We start from the raw sequence: 10,703 nt of genomic DNA on the forward strand, positions 1-10,703 counted from the left end.
TTGGGTAACAAGTGAAAGAAAATTGTATATTTTCTTATAAATAATATATACACATAACTTCTTAAATACCCATAGAAATTTTCTGGAAATATGCATAAGAACCTGATCACATTGGTTGACTTTGGCCAGGGAACTGGTAACTGGAATTGAGTGGAGGGAGGGGGATGCTTCAGCATATTCCTTTTTGCACCTTTTGAAATTTAAACCATATTATCTATTTGGGGCAGGTTGCATTTTCTGGAAACAAATGTTAAGATAGAGTTTGGGGTAAAGATGTTTATTAAAGATTCGCACCTGTGGTGGAAGGGAAGGAAGCAGGACTAGGACTGAGAAGTCCATCTGTGATGAGGTCCTAACAAAACCACGGCTCACTCTCTGGGGAGTTCTGCAGCACACGTGGCCTGTTGGAGCTGTTCCAGTTGGGTGGAAGTGACCTTTATACCCCTGTCTTGATCAGGTATTAGCTGCAGGAAGGCATCTAGGAAGGCTTAAGATGGGCCAGCTAGTGGAGGCAGTCCCTGCTGAAGTTGGCCACTTGGGCAGCAAATTCTACTTTGAAGGGAGATTTTTTTTTTTTCTCAACAATGAAACTTTCCTACTTGTATACTTTGTTGAGAATTTGGATGGGTATGAAATTCCATCAATGTTGAGATGTAGGAAAATTCTTTTTCAGAGAAAGAAATCTTTAGACAGCTTACTTTGTAGGCACACTTTCTGTTTTCTGAAATCAGTGATTTTTTTCCTCCAGTCTCTAAATTAGTATCAATACTCAATTTATAACTGATGTAAGTGGTATAATAATGTTTTTCTTTTTTAGACAGTTGGAGCCAAATAGAAGAAATCCTAAACAAGTCGAAAGTAGTTGTGTGGGAAAAAGAGATTGAAAATGAATGAGGTTGTGGCATGGGATGGTGTTTTTCATCCAGCTGGACACTTCTGAGAGTGGAAAGGGGCAGTGTTAATAATTGCACTGGGATAATAGGTATGAATTGTGATATGAACTGAACTGTGTTCTCCCTCCCCACTAACTTCATATGTTGAAGCCCTAATTCCTAGTGTGTAATGTGAGTATTATCTGGAGACAGGGTCTTTGGGAAGTAATTAAGTTAAATAAATGGGACCCTAAATCTACTGAAGAAGAACAAGAAGAGGTGGTGGGGGAGTTGGGGAAAGAGGGGGGTGATATTGAGAGAGATAGAGATTGAGAGAGAAGAGAGGAAAAGAGATATGTCTTTCCATGTGCATACCCCAAGGAATGGACATATGAACCTAGGGTGCAAAGGCAGCTGTCCACAAGTCAGGAAGAGAGTCCTCCCCAGAACTTGACCATCCTGGCATCCTGATCTCAGATTTCCTGTCTCCAGAACTGAGAGAAAATAAATTTCTATTGTTTAATCCTCCTAGTTTATAGTATTTTGTCATGGCAGCTCCAGCAGACTAATACAAATTGGAACTGTGCCAGAAAACTTGGATGATTAGTCATCCTTGAACACCTTTCTATGGCTGATATTAACCTAAAAGCCCTGCTTTTAGAAGTGCATTGCTTTCATTTGTCCCCAAGAACAGACAACCTTACCCTGTCCCACCCCCAGCTTTTCTGTACCACTACACTGTATTTATTAGCATCTGGATGAGCCTTGCACACGGACTTGAGAATTGGGGAAACCAGACTTGTTTAGGAAAGAAACAAGACTTCAGAAATGATTTAGTGTCGTGGGCAAAGTCACGCAAGGTAAGTCGTATCAGGTTTGATTGGCAAGTGAGAGCCTCATGCATCAGAGTAGTCACCTAATTCAGTGATGTACAGCCTTGGCTCCCTGCTGGCTCCATTCCTCCATCAGCCTGCCACCATTGCCCTCTTGCTGTCCTGTGATGTAGGGTATGACCAGGATTGACAGAGAGAGGAGGTTGAAGGGGCAGTAGTTAAAATGTCACCCACCCAGACTGAAACCCAAATGGCTTAATTTACCATGATGTGTTTTAATTAATGAGAGTGAAAAAGGGAAGAGGTTGTGGTTTCTAATCAAAGAAAGTAATGTGTTACTTACTGAAATGCAAATGGCTTCATTGAGAGGCAAACAAAAGTTAATTAGGTCACGAAGATAAATTAAGACAAAACTAAAAACATCTTTACCTCAATTAGATCTGCTGTTGCCTTGTGCTCAAAGAAAGAACATATAGAAATTAAAGATTTCAATGTAAATATTTTAGCATTTGATAACTTTGTGAATTCAGTGACTACTTCAATTTTATAATAAATGCCACTTTTGCCTCTCTTTGCAGATATTTTAATGTAAAAAGAATCTTGCTTATTCTCAAAGGGTGTGGTCAGTTTTAAGTACTCTGCCTTTCTTTGAGGATGGTACTGATTCCCTGGTGCAAATAAATGGTCTTTCGTTCATAGCTAGACTCAAGAAGTAAAAATGATGTTTATTTTTGCCTTCTGTAAACTGTTGAATTGAGGTAATTGTATATTAGTTTAAAATTTTTAAAAATGTTTAAGGTTGTTAACTGAACCCTACATATACAACTTTTGAATAAAACAAGAAGCTCCTAAAGACTTTGCTGTAGTGGTGTTTGGTGCACGTTATTGTTGTTTTGGCCTAAGAATTTAAAATTAGTTATGTATAGGTATGTGACATTTTCCGCCCTCTTGTGGTTAAAAGTAATTTTGCAATACTTGTTATATTTCAGTGCTTTAAATTACAAGGGACAAGCTATATGGTATTTTTAAAAAAGCGTGACAATTATGTTGGTGCATTGCTCTAGCTAATTACTTTTGTTGCATTTTTTAAAAGAAAGAGAAACAATAGTTTTATGTTTTATTAACCACAATACACCAATGCCTAGAAATCTGGCAATACGTAAAATAAATTTCATAATTTTTCTTCAAGATTAAAATAAAATTTCTCTTTCCACACAGTCTTAATTTGACATTAATCTGGTTATAATTTAATTCCACTCCTGCTCTAATAGTGCTTTTCCTGTTTGGCTCCTTTCATAATTAATTCCTATATTTAGGATGAGACTATGGATAATAATTCGTTTCATTTTTTAAGCTACATATAGGATTATATGTATTATATTAGTTTATATCATGAGAGGAAAATGCCATGATATTCTATGAGCAACTATTTTTATTAGCTTTGGGCATCTTTTTGACTAATTATTATTATATAGTCTAAGACATTAAGTGCAAAACTTCTAAATTTTATTAGCAGTAATATAAAAAGATGAGGGAAACAGATGAGACATAAAGTAAAAATAGGCTATAAGGAAGAACGTGAGGAGCTCTGCAGTTCAAAGAAAAGTGCCATAAAATAGCATATGAATAATTGTTGCCCTTTTTTATTTCTAAGGAAAATTAAACTCATCAAACTCTTCATTTTCATTACTATTTTGAGACAAATGTCTCACCATATCTAACTGCTGACAGAAACCTTTGTCCTCCCAGGTATTTCCAAAGAAGCACTAGTCCTGGCTCCAGATGAATCCAGTATATCTGAACTGGTGAGATGATAAAAGAGTGCAGGAGAGAAAAGATTAGCACCAACACCCCCTTTGAGACATGCCTAAAGAGTATAGATAATATTTAATGTTTTGGTGAAAGAAACTCAACACTCCTAAATGATAGGAGAGTCTGAGAGTCGGGGCATCTCTAAAAATCATCAACCTTATTGTTCTCATGGGAATTCTTTTCCCCTCATAGGAATTTTAAAAAATCGCTTATTCTATTTAGTTATACATGACAGCAGGATGCATTTTGATTCATTGTATACAAATGGAGTACAACTTTTCACTTCTCTGGTTTGCACACGATGTAGAATCACACCACTTGTGTAATCATACATGTACATAGGGTAATGATGCCTGTCTCAGTTCCACCATCTTTCCTCCCTGACCTCTACCCTCCCCTCATTTCCCCCTACACAATCTGTCTATCCTCCATCTTCCCTTACACTCCTCCCCTGTTATGTATCATGTATCAGTATCCACTTATCAGAGAAAACATTTGGCCTTTAGTTTTTTTTGGAGGAATTGTTTTTTAATTAAAATTTTTTTTTGTTCTAATTAGTTATATATGACAGTAGAATGCACTTATGCACTTTGATGTATCATATGGGATATAAGTTCTCATTTTTCTGATTGTACATGTTGTAGAATCACATCAGTCATGCAGTCATGTATGTACATAAGGTAATAATGTCTGTTTCTTTCTACTCTCTTTCCTATCTCCATAACCCCTTCCCCTCTCTTCACTCCTCTCTACCTAAAGTAACTATTCTTCCCTAGTACCCTGTTCCCTTACTGTGAATTAGCATCCACATATCAGGGAAAACATTTAGCCTTTGGTTTTGGGGGATTGGCTTATTTTGCTTAGCATGATATTATCCAACTTCATCCATTTACCTGCAAATGCCATACTTTTATTCTTCTTTATGTCTGAGTAATATTCCATCAAATATATATACCACATTTGCTTTATCCATTCATCTATTGAAGGGCACCTAGGTTGGTTCCATAGTTTAGCTACTATGAGTTGAGCTGCTTATTGGTGTGGCCAAATCACTGTAGTATGCTGATTTTAAGTTCTTTGGGTAAAAACCAAGGAGTGGGATAGCTGGGTCAAATGATGGTTCCATTCCAAGTTTTCTGAGGAATCTCCATACCACTTTCCATAGTAGTTGCACCAATTTGCATTCCCACCAGCAATGTATGAGTGTGCCTTTTTGCCCACATCCTTGCCAACATTTATTGTTGCTGATATTCTTAATGATTGCCATTCTGACGGAGTGAGATGAAATCTTAGAGTAGTTTTGATTTACATTTCTCTAATTGATAGAGATGTTGAACATTTTTTCATATATTGTTTGATCAATTGTATTTCTTCTGTGAAGGGTCTGTTCAGTTCCTCTTATTCATTGGATTATTCATTGGATTTTTTCATTGGATTATTTGTTTTGTGGTTTAAGTTTTTTTGAGTTTGTTTTTTTTTTATATATCCTAGAGATTAATGCTTTATCTGAGGTGAATGTGGTAAAGATTTTCTCCCAATCTGTAGGCTCTCTCTTCACATTATTGATTGTTCATTTGCCAAGAAGCTTTTTAGTTTGAATCCATTCCATTTATTGATTCTTGATTTTACTTCTTGCAGTTTAGGGGTCTTGTTAAGGAAGTGAGTCCCAGGCCAACATGGTGAAGATCTGGGCCTACTTTTTCTTCTAGTAGGCTCAGGGTCTCTGTTCTAGTGCCCAAGTCTTTGATCCACTTTGATTTGAGTTTTGTGTAGGTTGAGAGATAGAGGTTTAATTTCATTTTGTTACATGTGGCTTTCCATTTTTCCCAGCACCATTCATTGAATAGGTTCTCTTTTCTCCAGGGAATGTTTTTGTTGCCTTTGTCTAGTATGGGATAACTGTATCTGTGTGGGTTTGTCTCTGTGTCTTCTGTTCTGTACCATTGATCTATGTGTCTGTTTTGGTGCCAATACCATGCTGTTTTTGTTAGTATAGCTCTGTAGTAGAGTTTAAGTTCTGGTATTGTGATATCTCCACTTTTCTTGCTAAGAATTGCTTTGGCTATTCTGGGTCTCTTATTTTTCCAAATGAGTTTTGTGATTGCTTTTTCTAGTTCTATGAAGAATATCATTGGGATTTTAATAGGAATTGCATTAAACCTGTATAATGCTTTTGGTAGTATGGCCATTTTGACAATATTAATTCTGCCTATCCAGGAGCATGGGAGGTCTTTCCCTCTTCTAAAGTCTTCTTCATTTTCTTTGTTTAGTGTTCTGTAGATTTCACTGTAGAGGTCTTTCACCTCTTTTGTTAGATTGATTCCCAAGGTTTTTTTTTTTTTTTTTTTTTTTTTTGCGGCTATTGTGAATGGGGTAGTTTTCCTAATTTCTCTTTCAGTGGATTCGTTGCTGATGTATAGGAATACATTTGATTGATTTTATATCCTGCTACTTTGCTGAATTCATTTATTAGTTCTAGAAGTTTTCTAGTGGAAATTTTTGGATCTTCTAAATATAGAATCTTGTTATTGATAAATAGTGATAGTTTGAATTCTTCTTTTCCTACTTGTATCCCTTTAATTTCTTTCTTCTAATTGCCCTGGCAAGAGTTTCAAGGAAGATGTTGAATAAAAGTGGTGAAAGAGGGCATCCTTATCTGGTTTCAGTTTTTTTTAGAGGGAATGTTTTCAATTTGTCTCCTTTTAGAATTATACTGGCCTTGGTTTTAGAATATATAGCTTTTACGATGTTGTCATAGGAATTTTTTTATAGCCAAATAAAGCTAAAGTTTTGGGGGGGTAGTTATACAGGTATTAATGTGAGTATAATTAATAGTGCCAGACTATGTAAAAAGTCAAGTGAAATGTCCTTAACGCCGCTGAATTTTAAACTTATGGCGATTACAATGGTAAATTTTATATATATTTTATCATAATAAAAATATTTTAAACAGGACAAGTGAAATTTCCCTGATTTTTAAGTTCTAACAGTGAACAACATATGCTACATCCAATAAACATTTTGTGAACTCAGAGTCACAAAATAAATAGTAAGTTCAAATAAACATTGGAAATAATAAAAAGATATGAATGCCCACCAGGTAGGATTTTCCTAATAGAATCCTGACTTGTAGGTGACCAGTAATTGTATTTTCCATTAAGCATTTAGCTATATGTGTCCATGTAGGTGAGAGGGAGGGAGAGGCTATCTACTGCCCAGCCACACTTTCTTCCTTTAGTGATTTGTCCCAATTTCTGAATGAGATCTGTAACAGACTACAGATTACCCAGGGAATACAAGACCTATTCAGGGGTAAGTGTATCTAATGTCCACCTTTCCCCTATCCACTTGCCAATGACTGCGTTTCCTGTGGCTCTCTGGACCAGTTCAGCGCTGCCACTGAAGCAGAAATGGGGGATTTGACTTTCACCATCAACAATAACACTTTGCTATTGGGGGGAAAATCACTAATTGCTTCTTGACAGTCTAAGGTAAAGGTAGTGCAGCGTCTATTCTATGGCACCTTTATCATTTATGATCACTCATTACAGATAAGGTAGTCACCTGCTCTTAAGGCAAATACCTTAAGGAATGACTATGTTAAAGTTCTTCAGAAATCTATGGTCCTTTTTTCTTTCTATCCTCCTTCATTCTTCTTTCCCGCTTCCTTTTTAAAATCTGTATGTAGTATTTTAAAACATCAAGGCTTTATTCCTAGACCCCAGCGTGTTCATTTTTCTGATATAAGCTTAATTCAGCAGATGTTTCTTGAATGCTTAATGTATTAGAGGACCAAAGGGCAGGTTGTGCTGGTGGTCAGGGCAGTGGATAGAGGAAGAAAAGCATGAATTTCGAAGTCAGGCTAACCTCGGTAGAACCTGTTAGCTCTGATTTAGAAAGTTCTTGATAAGCTCAGTTCCCCCTTGTAGAAATGAGTTTAAAATATAATTGTCTGTTTTAACATTTAATGCTAACAATAAGTGCTAGGTATTATTATTAAGCTAGAGAGGTGATATGAAGATGATAAAGATAGTTCAGTGGTTCCTAATAAGGGGCCACTTTGGCAGTATCTGGAGACATTTTTGGTTGTCACAGTTGCAGAGTGATCCTATTGGCATCTAGCAGGTAGAGGCTATAGATGCTGCTAAACATCCGACATATCAGGTAGTCCCCCAACAACAAAAGCTTATCCAGCCTCAAATGCCAAAACCACTATTGTCTAGTGAAGGAAAAAAAATATTTTTTATAACGAGAGCGAGCTTGTAGAAACTGAACAGAACTGCCTAGTTGTTTACCCAACAGCCATGCTTTTTTTTTTTTTTTTTTTTAATAGTTATAGTGGTTGAGGCAATCTGCCCAAGGTAGGAATTGAATTTTCAAGTGTCATTTGCAGATTGGAGTGACCAGATACATGAAAGAGAAAATAGCTGGATAGCACTCTTTAAAGGTTTTTCTTTTGTTTTTTGTTTTTAACTGAATCCCTTTGTTTTTGCTACATGAAAAAGGACATGATAAGGGGGCTCAGGATAGTGGAGGAGAAAGATGGCAGGAGAATGGCTCCTTGATGACTATATGGAATTCTTATACCAGGTCACAACTGCTTCCTTCCAGAAGGTTTTATGTAAGGAAGAAAAGAAAAAGTCCCTCTTGGTTGAAACAATATTATTTAGCCTTTCCGTTATATGCAGCTGCATCCAAATTTGACCGGTGTCTCAAAGAATTTTGAATGGTAAAAAAAGAGGCTTGGAATTAACAAGAACAGAAGCACAGAAGTGTGAAAGCACACATTTTCAGGAAAGAACATGCAGTTTTGTATGTTCCTTAAGTAATCTGATGACTTCCGCAGGAAGATTGTCCCGGGATGTCTGCAGGAAGACCTTTAGGAAAGAGGAAGAGCAAACACGAGGGGGTGAGGTGGAGGCCAGCACTCCCACCTCTCTCGCCTATTTCATTTTGTTGGTCACAGTTAGGTGAACATTGACCTTTCATTTTTCTCTCTGAGAAATTTCTCAGAATCAGTAAATTTTTTTCCTTCTTGTATTTCTCAAGGTCACCGTCACAGCCTGATGTATGAAATGTGGAGCTGAAATCACATGAAAGTCACCTTTCACGAAAATCATTGCTGTATCAAGACCTATATGATCCCAGCTCTTCCTCAATGCTCGTTCCCTCTGCTCTTTTATGGACTCACTGAGTTTTAGGGTGGGACCAATCCAAATGGAATTTCCTTGGGGGCAGGAAGCATTAGCAGAGAAGAGAAGGAGTGGAATACTCGGGGATCTGTGCCTGGGAAAGCACATGGAGAAGAGCACCGTTACCACTGCCACTTTACGTGCTATAAGAAGCTAGGATTTTGAGCAAGTTCAGGCTAAATCACTTGAGGGATTGTGATTGTTTTGGCATTATCTTCTCAGCACTTAAATGGCCAGGCAGATGGCAATATTCATCTGAAATTGAATTAGATATTAACTTAAAATAATTCTAGAAATAACCTTCTTTTGCCATAATTCTTAAACTGTATGAGATCACAGACTTCTCTGAGAATCTGAGACCTATGAAATTTCTTCCCAGAAAAATGTGATGCTTCAGAAAAAAAATCATTTTAGCAGCTCTGAGCATTCCTCTCAAATCCATCTTTGTTGTAAATAATGTAATTTTTTTTGAAGTTTAACCCAAAACACCAAAATCTAATAGACCTAAAGTTCAAAAAACAGATCACCAATTGTAGACTTTTTGAAGGAATTGAGGACTTGGTGGGAAACTGGTTCTCTTAATGATCCATGGCCTCACCCATTTGGAGACTATGAAGGGACAGGAGTTGGGTTTGTGAAGAGATTTCTTTAGAGAGAGTTGTTACTTGCTATGAATGCCCCTTACCCTACCCAGGTGTCAGGGATTGCAGTGTCATTTACCCTTTCCTATGATGAAGTAATGGGATCCATATGGTTGAAAGAAACAAAGGCCAAAAATGCTAGAGATTGGGACAGCAGTATAGAGGAGAGTACTGGGCCTGTGATGGGAGGGGTAGCCTCAAAGACTTGAGATGCCCTTGAGGCCTTTTTATACTTGTTCTGATAAAAAGTGCCTGACTCCCTTTATCTGAGCCAATGTCTTTAGCATGCACGTTTTCTTCAATCCATCCCTGGCTAGGCTGTAGGTTTTCCTGATCTTTCCCCTCTGCTTCTTTTTGCTCCTGAGTCTCACTATAAATTTGACTAAAGGTGGCTGGTAGCATTCATGCCACAGTTGAATGTATTATTGTTTTGAAATTTCTACCAAATAAACTAATTCATCACTTAAAATTTTGGCTTTACATAATGTCTTTGGACATGGGTAAAATGTTTCCAAGTTCTTTACCACAGTGTAACAAAGGTGGCCTTCAGTCTAATTTCCAATAGAATCCTCATTGCCATCTGAGACTTGTTTTGGAGTTCCCTCAACTCATGAGCCCTCACCAGAATCATCCATACACTCCACTGGCAGAATTCAAGCCTTTTTCTACCCTGCTCCTCCAAACTCTCCCAACCTCTGCCCATCACCCGATTCCAAACTGCTTCCACATTTTCACCTACAGTTATAGTAATGATTTCATTCTTTCCATGTTTGTCTTTTTGGTGGTGCTGGGAATCGAACCCACAGCCTTGTGCTTGCAAGGCAAGCACTTTACTGACTGAGCTATCTCCTCAGCCCCATGATTTCATTCTTAGTACTGTTTTCTGTTGATACACACACACACACACACACACACGCACACACACATATGACAAATATCTGGGGCTGGCTACTTTATAAAGGAAAGAGATTTTTTAAGTCACAGTTCTGAGGGTCATGGCACTGGCATCAGCCTGGTTCTGGTGAGAGCCTGTTGGTGAGAGCATGTGCAGGAGTGAGAGATCGCATCACAGGAAGCCAACCGGCAAATAGGAGGTCAGGCTGAGGCCTTTATAACAATCTGCTTGAATTTAGGGGTCCCAGGAGGACGGCCTTAATCACTTTTTTTTTTTTTTTTCGCGCTACTGGGGATTTGAACCCAGGGCTTTGTGCTTGCGAGGCAAGCACTCAACCAACTGAGCTATATCCCCAGCCCCCTTAATCACTTTTGACAATGGCACCCCTAGTGACCTTTGCACCTCCCAGTAGGCTCCACTTCTCAAAGGTCTCACATCTCTACACTTCCACAGTGAGG

This window comes from Sciurus carolinensis, chromosome 8, assembly GCF_902686445.1.
Source record: "Sciurus carolinensis chromosome 8, mSciCar1.2, whole genome shotgun sequence".
Taxonomy (NCBI): Eukaryota; Metazoa; Chordata; class Mammalia; order Rodentia; family Sciuridae; genus Sciurus; species Sciurus carolinensis.